This window comes from Acinonyx jubatus, chromosome D3 (genome assembly GCF_027475565.1).
Source record: "Acinonyx jubatus isolate Ajub_Pintada_27869175 chromosome D3, VMU_Ajub_asm_v1.0, whole genome shotgun sequence".
Classification (NCBI taxonomy): Eukaryota; Metazoa; Chordata; class Mammalia; order Carnivora; family Felidae; genus Acinonyx; species Acinonyx jubatus.
This window is the reverse complement of record NC_069392.1, coordinates 76,869,684-76,881,832: the sequence shown is the minus strand read 5'-3', so window position 1 is coordinate 76,881,832 and position 12,149 is coordinate 76,869,684. Positions and strand designations below refer to the sequence as shown.

At 38.6% G+C, this 12,149-nt stretch overlaps 1 long non-coding RNA gene across 1 annotated transcript in view; it reads left to right on the top strand.

Moving 5' to 3' along the window:
• The window catches only part of LOC128312356 (uncharacterized), a 270,433-nt gene extending 267,273 nt beyond the window's left edge, over positions 1–3,160 (top strand). Inside the window, exon 4 of the long non-coding RNA XR_008291507.1 lies at positions 2,835–3,160. This is a non-coding gene — a long non-coding RNA (uncharacterized LOC128312356). The remainder of the gene's footprint in view (positions 1–2,834) is intronic.
• Positions 3,161–12,149: the final 8,989 nt, after the last annotated feature.

Below are 12,149 nucleotides of genomic sequence, written 5' to 3'. Positions count from 1 at the left end.
TATCAGTTGTAGGTGGTATCAACCGAATGGCAGAGTATTAAAGAACTGGGGGAAAGTTTGCACCCCAATATGTATAATGCATCTGTGCTATGAGAAGATACTACATGTATGCAACTAATCTTATAAATATATCCACAGATTAAAATAAAACTCTTTGACATTTTGGAATCACAAGCATGTTTTTTTTTGGGGGGGGCGGGGAGGGAGGAACAAAAAAAAGGAAAGAAAAAGAAAAAAAGAAAAGCCATATACTGTAGAGGAAGGAGCACAGGGTCTAGATGCAAGGTCTAGGGCTGACTCATGGAGCTGTATGATCTAGGGAAAGTGACTTGATCTTTTTGAACCTCTGTTTCTTTGTAGATTAAAAAAGGGATAGTAACACTTTGTTTACTTATTGGGAAGACTTGATATTTTATGTGAAGAGGGCAAGCACAGCAGGAATGCTCAGTAAAAAGTTATTTTATAATTAAAAGTCCTGTGGTAGGTTGTAATCAAGGTAATAAAAACATGAATTTAGGTAAATAAAAGGTGAGAATAATCATGTGACATTACAAAGGTGAAATTCGTGCCCACTTTCCCGGAATTCAGAAGAAGAAATGTTATCAAGGCTAAATTAATTCCATAAAGTAGTGTCATCAGGAGTTAGAAATATCAAAAATACTTGTTGAGGTCATTAATGCATTCCCTTCAAATAGATGACCTAAAGTGTTTCCTGTAGTCTTAACTAACCCTATGAACATTTCATCGCAGATAAGACCATGAATGGGGAAGAATGATACTGACTTTGGGAAAAATTAGGTAGGAGAATGTAAGAAGCTAAACACTGAATCAGAAGTTACTCCCATGGTGTTTTGTCAGTGCTATTGAAATTTTTTCCACATTAGCTCTTTCTTACAATTGGTGATAAATGGATCGAAATTGTTACAGTTAATGACAGAAACCAAGACAGCAAAATTACTGGTGACATTTTATATAATTACATGTAAATTCCACATATATAAATAAACTGACTCCTGGGACTCCTGGCTGGCTCCGTTGGTAAAGCAGGTGACGGTTGATATTGGGGTCGTGAGTTTGAGCCCCGCATTGGGTATAAAGATTACTTAAAACTAAAATCTTAAAAAAATAATTAATTAACCAATTAACTACTAATTTATTCAGAAGTAATTTATCTGGTATGGTAAAGTCTTCAGAATACAGAAAGAGAAAACAGATTAAGTAAATAATGTATCTGAATAACCCAGATAGATGTTGCAAAGTCCATCATATGGAAAAAAAAGAAAACAAAAAACTCCTTTGCACTGTCACTAGAGGTCCATTAATGAACCCACTTAATTTTCCCCAACATTATAGTAATTGAATCTCCCTGTCTACAGGAGATTTACACTGAAGGTAAGGAAGGGAGAATTCATGGAAGCCGACTTCTTGACGGAAACTGAAACTGTAGATGACTGTTTACCACTGATGGAATGAAAACAAAGTAATTGTTAAAAGTAGCATTGAGATCATTAAAATGCACATTAAGAAACCAATCTGCAATTAATAGTAAGATTGTAAGTTTAATTATATGTGCTTAGCTCCTGTTTTCGGATGTTCGTGTATTACAGAAAAGCGGAGATCCAAAAGCAAATATTCCATTTCCCGGGATGTTAAAAGTACTTCTTGGCCAGCTTAGGTATTACTGATTTGCTGTTCCTATTTTCAGTGAGCTTCTAAGCACCTGTGTAGAAATAATTTTTAATGGAATAATTTCACCCACTTTGGCTTTTTTTTTCAGAAGTCCTTTATCATTATTGATTGTTCAGGGAGAATGACTATGTGATCTCCTGGGGGCATCAAGGACTATAGCACAGAACTGACTACTGAGAGAACGACACCTGAAAGAATGACACCCTCATGAAACAAAGATTAATTTTTATGAGTTGAATGGGGTAACCTTGATATATCTGGATTGTTTCCTCATGTGGAATACCTCCTTTTCTGTGTCTCGTTTTAAAGGAAGTGCTATTACTGTTTACAGTATTCCGGGGCACGTAAAGTATTATACACACCCTGCAGACAGTATATACACACCCTGTTTTGTCAAAGTACTCTTTGGCTTTTTTCCCAAACAATCGATATTTGAAAGTTTTCTTGACAACAGGTAGGATAAAACAGAGGAAAATCAACTGTAAATAAATGTATGTGAGGAAGATACGGGGAATCCCCAGGAGGTAGACGTTAGAGTGGCCTTGTACTGTGTCCAATTAACAAGCTCAAATTCTTCTTCACCGTGTCCCTTTCTTTTAGGATTCTGGTGTGAGGCAGGAGCTACTGTAGTTCTTCACGCCATGGCCCATGTGCTGGTTGGCCCTTTGGGGGCGGGGCCACAGCGGACCCGAGGTTCCTCTAGCTCCCACCCGATTTCTTCTTTTAGATTCCAGGTGTCCCAGGTCAGGTATTTGGTGCTAATTTGTCCATTACTCACAGCATCAAGATTGAAAGTGGCAAGAGACAGATCTGGGTTCCCAGTAGACATCATGATCCCAGTTTCTCTCTGCGGGTTCCAGTTTTTTCCTGCACCACGCCAGTTTACGTCCATCTTTCCTTCCTGACTGCAGCTCTGCTGACTTCAGGCCAAACACTAGATGCAAAAATAACTGCTTTGCACAGGCCGCTTAACTAGTCCCCATTATTGTGCAAGGTCTAGTCCTTATAATAAAAGGCCGATTCTATATGATTAACAGTGGCTCTGCTTTTCTGACCAAAACTGATACAGAACTACAGCGATATGACCAGTAGAATATAAGCGTGATGGTGGCAGAGAACTTACCTGTATTTTACTGTTTCTTTAGTGACTAGAACACCGTCTGGCGTAGTAGATGCACAAGAAATATTGTGGAATGACTTGTGACCTCCACGGACAGACTGGAGAAAGAGAAGAGAAGCGGTATGAGAAAACCAGACAGGATGGAAAGCTAACCATAGTGAGGACCATGTTGACATTGCCCTTGCTACAGGACAAGGTAATGCTAGTGACTCTCAATGCCTAAGTCACGCTATCCATTATTAGCTTCTAGTCACACACAAGGCTACAGAGAATGTGCAATGTGGCTAGTGCAAATTAAGATGTTCAGTAAGCATCAAATACACACTAGGTTTCAAAACTTAGCAGAAAGAAAACAAGAATGTAAAATATCAAATTAATAATTTCAGTGTGGGGTACCTGGGTGGCTCGGTAGGTTAAGCATCCAGCTTCGGCTCAGGTCATGATCTCACCTTCGTGGGTTCAAGCCCAGCCAGCATCTAGCTCTGTGCTGACAGCTTGGAGCCTGGAACCTGCTTCAGATTCTGTGTCTCCCTTTCTGTCTGCCCTTCCCCCGTTCATGTTCTGTCTCTCAAAACTAAATAAACATTAAAAAGAAATTAAAGAGTAATTTGAATGTTGATTATAAGTCGAAGTGAGAGTATTTTGGATATATTGAGTTAAATATATATTGCTAAAATTAATTTCTCCCAGTTCTTCTTAGCTTTTAATATGGCTACTAGAAAATTTAAAATTAAGTATTTGGCTGACATTATATTTCTATTGGACGGTGGCTGTCTAAGTAGTTCTTTAGTAGAAATTTCTAAAATCATTGCAATTTATAGCAGCCTCATTTACTGACAGGTGAAACCTGATGTCTTAAAAACATACTCTCATTTATTATTCTCATGAATTCTTTGGTCTAGCTACTGTTTACTGGTAAGGAAAGAGATCTATAATGGGCAGAGGCACTTTGGAAGATACATATATTGTAACAGAAAAACCCTTTGGAATCATGAGCCACATCTTTTTAAAACTTTTGCAACTGGGGGACCTGTGTGGCTCGGTTGGTTAAGCGTCAAACTTCTGCCCAGGTCTTGATCTCGTGGCTCATGGGGATCGAGCCCCATACCAGGCTTTGTGCTGACAGCTCAGAGCCTGGAGCCTGCTTCGGATTCTGTGTCTCCCTCTCTCTCTCTCTCTCTGTCCCTCCCCTGCTTGCTTATTCTCTTAAAAATAAATATTAAAAAAATTAAAATAAAAAAATTAAAACTTTTACACTTGATTTTGCCAGTAAAAGTACAGGAGCCCTCTTAGCAGCCTTTCTCCATGGAGGGTTGGGGTGGGGTTCTGTACTCGCAATACAAATGCACTAGAATGAGGCTAGGGGTTACCTTGGGGCTGAGAAGTGGAGAGCTCAGACCCTGCACCTGTGGCCCTCGATCTGTCATCCCCAAGGTCTTGGAAGCCACAAGGTCACAGTGTTGTGGCCCAAGCTTTTATTGTGTAGCTTGTTTATCACAGTCCTGGCCTCCTGCTCAGGTCTCTATCATTCCCCTCCAAGGACTTGGGACTCTGACTTCCTTCCACTTTATAATTATGAAATGACCCTCTTTATTCCTTTTAATAATTGGCTAAAATCTACATTGGCTGGTAGTAATACAGTTACTTCATGTTTCTTGTGTTATCATGGTATATCTTTTTCTATTACTGTACCTTTAATATATGTATATATTTATTTTTAAAATGGGTTTCTTGAAAAGAGAATATAGTTGGGTCTTGAATTTTTATCCAATCTGAGAATCTCCACCTTCTAAATTGAAGTGTTGATGTGATTTACAGTTCATGTGATTGTTAGTATGGTTGCATTTAAATGTACAGCTTGCAATTTATGTTATGTCTCTCCTAGTTTTCTTTGGTACTTTTTTTCTTCTTCTGTTTTCTTTTGGATTGAGTGCCAAAAGAAAAAGTTGTCAAACCACAACTCTATATCTAATGAAAATGTCATTCAAAAATGAGGGTAATTTAAAGACATTTCCAAATAATTAAAAGTTGAGAGAATTCATCACAGGATTGCATTAAAATACTAACTGAAGATTTCTGGAATGAAAGGAAATGATCCTAAAACACACTTATATATGCAAGAAGGATTTAAAAGCATCAAAATGTTGAATATGTAAGTAAATATATTATTTTTTTTCTTATTTAAGCTCTTCAAAAAGCTATAGCTATGTCTTTCATGTCAAAAGTATAACACCACATTTTGGGGTTCATAACGTGTGTAGATGTGAAATATGTGACATTAAGATTCACAGTTGGGGGATAAATGAAATTATATTGTGGCAAAGGTGATTATCTTCTTGGAGACTAGTAAACTATGAGCTCTAAGTCCAATGCAATATAACTGTACACTCTAATCCAAGAGCTACCACTTAAAATGATACAGGACAGGGGCAACGGGGTGGCTCAGTCAATTAAGTGTCCGATTTCGCTCAGGTCATGATCTTGCGGTTCTTGAGTTCGAACCCCAGAGCCTGGAGCCTGCTTCCGATTCTGTCTCCATCTCTCTGCCCCTACCCTGCTCACACTCTGTCTCTCTCTCTCTCTAAAATAAATAAAAGTAAAAAAAAATTTAATAAATAAAAAATAAATAAAATGATACGGCACAAAAATAGACATTTCACAAAGGATAATATAGAAATGGCCAAAAAAAAGTTTAATATCATTAGATATCAGGAAAACATAGATTAAAATTATGAGGTACATTCCATGCCCACTAGAAAGGCTAAAATTAAAAACACTGACAAGAGGAGTTCATCCTCCAGCTAAGATGAACTCACAGAAACCATATAAACTATCCCATGTGAAACAACTCAAACACAAGACAAAATATTGAAACATGTTTCAAGACACTAAACACTGGGTAGAAAAGGGCAGTGATCACTGAGAAAAGGAAAATAAAGAAGGTGAGCCATACAATTGCTAACACATACTAACCAGAGGTTTCCAACCCTAGACTCAGGGAAAATGAGGCAGTCACCTCAGCTGAAAAGATAAACAAGAATCTGGAGAAGCCCAAGTGGCCAATATACATGTTATTGGGAGACTCAAATAGTAAGAGAGAAAATATATTTAAAGAGATAATAGCTAATTTTCCTTAAAAATTGTTAAGTTATAAATCCACATATCCAAGGAGTTCAATGTCCCTGAGCGCAGGAACAGGAAGGAAAGTATACGAAATCACACTATACTCGAATTATTTAAGACAAGGGATAGAAAGAGAAGCTGTTTTTAAAAAATGACACACACACACACACACACACACACAGAGAGAGAAAAAGAGATTAGAATTAAAGCAGACATCCTCTTGGTAGCAGTGGAAGCCAAGAGATAGTGGCACACCATCTACTGTGGGGAATAAGCTTAGGAATTCCCTGAGCCTCACTGATGGGTTAACAAGGCATAAAGAATTAGAAAGCCATAGGATGCTCACACCCAAGTTTGGGTTAACAAAACTAGGTAAGAATAGGTAAGGTGGGGCAAAGGCCCCAGTATAGGACAAAGGTATATGAGGTAAACAAGATTAGACAGATATTCAGGGCAGGAACACCCCCCAACTTAGTACTATAGCAGAAAGCTGCTTTCACAGGAAGGAAGGACCTAATTAGGTAAATAGGTAAATAGGACTATAGACTCAGCAAGGTGAAGTTGCCCAGAGCGGAGCTAATTGCAAAAGAAAGGTGCCTTGTTGACCCTGAGGTAGCAGGCTCTGTCTTTCTTGTCCCCTGGACCAGTTGAGGTAAACAGAGGTGGGGCCTCATGTCTGCCTTAAACAACCTTCCACCCCAGGGTTTTGTTTTGTATTAACCAAACCCCTAACCACACATATCTTCAAAACCCCCTTTCCCTCACGCCCATGAGTTGATGTTCACAGTTTCATTGTCTCTTTGTGCACGTCCATCACCATGTTTGTAAGCCTTCTTATCTAATAAAAATAGAGCAAGGACCCTTACTTGGAGCTCCTGTCTTCTCCCAGACATTAGCCATCTCTCGCATTTTTATTTTTATTTTTTCCAACGTTTATTTATTTTTGGGACAGAGAGAGACAGAGCATGAACGGGGGAGGGGCAGAGAGAGAGGGAGACACAGAATCGGAAACAGGCTCTAGGCTCTGAGCCATCAGCCCAGAGCCTGACGCGGGGCTCGAACTCACGGACCGCGAGATCGTGACCTGGCTGAAGTCAGACGCTTAACCGACTGCGCCACCCAGGCGCCCCCATCTCTCGCATTTTTAATCCTGCATCCCGCTTTCTTGCTGGACAAGAAAGAACTCTAGACCCAGAGTCTGTGACAATCTACAAAGTACCAAAGAGAAAAACTGTCACCCTAGAATTCTATACTCAGCAATGATGGCTTTCAAAAATATAAGCGAAATAAGATTTTAGGCGTGCAAAAGCTGAAAGATTTTAGCACCAGAAGACGTGCCCTAGAATATATAAAGGAAGTTCTTCAGGAAGAAGAAAGAGATACAAAATGGCAATCTAGACATGCACAAAGGAATGAAGAGCACTGTAAATGATACATAAGTGAATACTTTTTTAAATGTTATTTAAATACTTTTAAGATGTAACTAACTTTGTAATAGAAGTATCAACGTGTCATGAAGCTTACACTATGTGGTGTTTGCTGAACTTCTTGGATCTTCTATTTTTAATGTTTATTTATTTTTGAGAGAGACAGAGAGAGTGCGAGTGGGGGAGGGGCAGAGAAAGAGGGAGACAGAGGGTCCCAAGCAGGCTCTGCCTCTGTGCAGACAGCAAAGAACCTGACGTGGGGCTCAAACTTACAAACCGAACTGTGCAATCATGACCTGAGCCGAAGTCGGCCACTTAACCAACTTCAGGCACCCCTGAAGTTCTTGGGTCTTCAACTTAATTTCCAAATATGGGAAATTTGGGGAATATTTTTCCTTTTGATGTACTTCCTGGCCCATCTGCTCTCTCTTCTGAGACTTCAGTTACACATTCATTCTACTCCTTGACACTATGTTACAGGTCACTTAGCTTCTGTTCATTTTATTTTTAATATTTTTCTCTCTGGTTTTCAGGATGAATGATTTCTATTATTGCATTTTCTTATGTCTTCAGTCTAAGCCCATCTAGGTGTGTTCCACCTCCCTGAGAGGGTGATAGAGTCTATCCTCAATTGCATGCCATGTGTTAAGGTGACCAGTGATGCGGGTGGCAAAGAATTACACAAAGAGCAGAATAACAAGCAGGATGGTTTATTCATTCTCCAAAGGAGAAGAAGGTCCAGACATTGAGAGGGATGTCTGCTCTGAGCTTTGTTGGTCTGAGGCTTTTATGGTTTTTCTTTTCCTTAAGGATGTGAGGGGGTTGCAGCTGCGCCCATGGTGGGTGTGGGGAGGGGGTCGATCTTGGCGAGGTAGATTCTTGGCCAAGAGTTGGCAGGTTTCTGGAGGGGCTCTGTCTGGAGCTTGATGGGATGTGGGTTGTGGTCAGGCTAGAGAAGAATATGGTTTTTTGAAGTTTATTTTATTTATTTGGGGGAGGGTGGGGAACACAAGTGGGGGAGATGCAGAGAGAGAGAGAGGAAATCCCAAGCAGGCTCTGTGCTGTCAGCACTGAGCCTGATATAAGGCTCCATCTTATGAACCGTGAGATCATGACCTGAGCTGAAATCAAGAGTCAGATCCTTAACCAACTGAGCCACCCAGGCATCCCGGGAAGAATATGTTTCGTGGTTGTGGTCTACTTTCTGAGAATGAGGGGCACCATGACTTAGAAACACAAAGAGTTGGGGCCAAGTAAGGACTCTTTTGAGTTTTGTCTGGAAGCTAGGCTGGGGTCGGGGGGGATGGATGGAGCTTGACTAGAACCCTTTCACATTGTATCTTCACTTTTTGCCTTCACAATTCACCTTCTCTGAAGATCTGGAGAGAATTTTATTCAGGCTACATTCATGTGCTGCTCAGATGTACAAGGGATTAATGCCCCCAAGGAAGATCTCAAATAATCAGATAGGGGAGGTGTTAGATAACATGCATGTTTCCTGTACTTCAGATAAATAATTCAGTGAAGGACCTTGCTTAACTTCTTAGGAGGTCCCATAAGAACTTGGTCCTCATTTGTAATTTGCCCTTGTATTGAGCTCTCCTATGTCACCCTCCTGTCTGCTCCAGTTCTTCTCCTTTAGATAAACTCCCCAATAAATCCTTGTTTCAGATTGTGTTGGTTCCCCAATAGAACAAATAGCAGAACTACAGAGTTTAAAGCTTTTTCCCATTTAAAAACAAGACAGAAATAAGAAACATTCAAGAAGGTATAATAAGATTAGGTGTAGTTGTTTTAATACTGAAAAACTTTGAACATTTTCAGAATTTAAAAAAATTTACAATTTCTCATTAAAAAAAATTCTCATGGGTTTACTATTCTGAAGTGTACCACTTATGTAAATTAGTGTGTCTAAAGGGCTTGTAAACATAATATTCCCTTAAGTGTTTATGCATTTACTCTGTGAAGAAAGAATTTATTCACCAAAAGTAAACATTAATGCATTTCATAATAATAAGTAATGATAAATTCTGAAGGGTGTGACCAAATTACTGAGGCTTTAATGGTGTTTTATACGTTTGTTTATGTTCAGGTAATCCTTTCAACATCTGTTAATGTAAGAATTACCGATCTCAGACTACTACCTAGCGGAGGGCTCAGACCTAACTGATTCCTTTTTATGTCACCAAGAACATTACCCTCTGCCTACGGGGACATAATGAATTCAAATCAAAATCACTAGCAATAAGTACCTTACAATGAGAATTCTGAAACAGCAAAATCTCTTGGAAATTCTAGATTATGGATCCTTGATTCAAGCAGTGGTCAGGATATCCATGTTGTGGTAAAGATGTCTTGGTACTTCTTTTAAGCAGACTGGACTTTGTGTGATTAATGATGAGCACCATCATGCCACATAAACAAGTCCCCTTACCCCCATAAGACTTCTTCCCCATCCACCTTCTAGTTATTATATATCAGTTTTTGTTGTTTGAAAACTAGAGAATTTTAAAAATTTTGTAATTTTTGGATAATGGAATTTGTTTTTTCGAAATATCATTTCTCCAGATTATTCAGCCAAAGGGAATTCATGCCTCAGTGGTAATATATTTAATACCTGCTCGTTCTGAGTTCATACCCCTGCCAGTGGAGACCGGGAGGGTTGTTCTTAGAAAGACTGGCTAGGTGTAGAATATTTACAAGTTAAATAACAAAAGTAGATTGAATCGGCTCAGAGCCTAGATTGAGCATGCAAATTATTTCAGCCTCTAATCCAGAAAGATCCTCCAAGCATTCTAAGGATAATCCTCCCCCTTTATTTTCAGTTCTGGATCTACACTAAGGATTTTCTCTTCCAAAGTCATGATGACTCTTAACTGTACGTCTTGCCTTTTGTTGACTTTCTTCTTGGTTCCCTAACTTTTCTAGCTGTTCATAACTGGTTGTCCTTTAGATTAGGTTTATTGTCCTGTGTAGGAAGTAATAGCTCTTAAGCTTTTCTTTTTCTTAATTGGAGAATCTTAGTCTTAGCGGTCAAAGAATGACTTGACATCCCTCATTTAACAAAAATATATTCTGAAACTTGTTCATGGATTGCGACTGACACCATATCCAAATGAGGTATTACACATTTACACACATAGAGTAAGTTAGTGTATTTGGAAAGAAACAACCTAGAAATGGTTTTATTAAATATCCACAACACCCCCTTATTTTTGATACAGTATTTTATCTAGTTATTTGGTTATTTCTCATTTCAAATTTCTTTCCAAGTGTGTACAAAATGTAGTGCAGATAACAGGAGATGAGCACAGTTGAGAAAATGTGCTTCATGACTGATAAATTAGATACCAGATTCCAAAATAACTACGAACAATTTTGGGTATAACTAAATTAGGAAATAAAAGTGATAATGACACCAACATAAAAGATTTTACGATCTTTTTAATGATTTGTATATATTTAAAATGCATTATCTTCCAATTTCCATAAACAATAGTTCCAATGCGATGGGGAAAAGTGGTAAAGATAATAAATATCTTTGCTTGGCCCTTCAGATAAGAAAACTATGCCTAAATGAATTCTGAGCATCATTTGTCATTATTTGTGCAGTAGAAATTTCCCTTAATTGTTGATTACCAATGTATTTTTCTGCAGTGGTTTCAAGGTTTCAAGAATAAAATGCAATTTTAATAAAATTTAATGTAAGTAAGTATAATTTTATTAGTTAAAAGCTTGAATCCATTGAGGAAAAATTAAACTAATGAGGGAATTAAACAGTAAATTATTCCAAAAGTTAGAAAGCTCTTGTGTCAATTTGCCTTAATTTTGTAATGGATTGTATGTTTGTTTGTGGGTTTGTTTTTTTTTTTTGGTTTTCTTTTTTTGCTCTGTTTTCTGGGGGTTTTGTTTGTTTATAGATCACTAACTCAGCTTGTAGCACAATAAGATGGAGAAATAAACATGTATGTTTGTGTGACACACAACTGGTATTACCTAGCTGAATAAACGCCCATATAGAACTGTGCTTTAAAGGGTTAACCTTGTCCCAAGAAAGGTTTGGCCCTTTGCCCCCAGCTTCTGGGAGGTAACTTCTAATCCCCTGGAATGTCCTGACTGAAAAGTGTGTCATTGCTAACCTGGGCGGCACAGCCCACACCAGATTATCTATGCTAACAATGTGATTTATGGTGGGAACCTTGGACCACATAGTTTCGGCTTGACTTCTAAAGGAGTTGGAGCTAAGGCCAGTCCTGTCGGCAGTCATGCCACTGTGACCGACCTCCAATAAAATCTCTGGACAATAAGAATCAGGTGAGATTCCTTGGTTGGCCACTCCAACCAGCGTGGCATATTGTCATACATTATTGCCAGGAGAAATGAGCACCGCCCACGTGACTCCACTGAAGGAGGATGGTGGGAATTTCCACACAGGGTCTCTGCCCTTAGGTACCTTTTTTCATCACTGATCTTGATGTGTTTCCTTTTGCTTTAGTAAACCGTAACCATGAGTATAACAGCTTTGCTAAGTTCTGAGTCCTTCCGGTGAATTATTGTACCTGATGGGGGTTTTAAGGACCTCCCAACATGTAAAAAACCATAACTCTAAACATGTGTATCATATACCGTATCATATATTCATGTATAAGTGTATGTGGAAAGAGTATATTTCAATAACCAAACTGCAAGTAAATATCCGATTCCATTCTGCATACTATTTCAGAAATAAATAATAGTATCCTTTAGGAAAATATTCATATTAAAACATAAGCGTTTTTATCCCAAGAAAG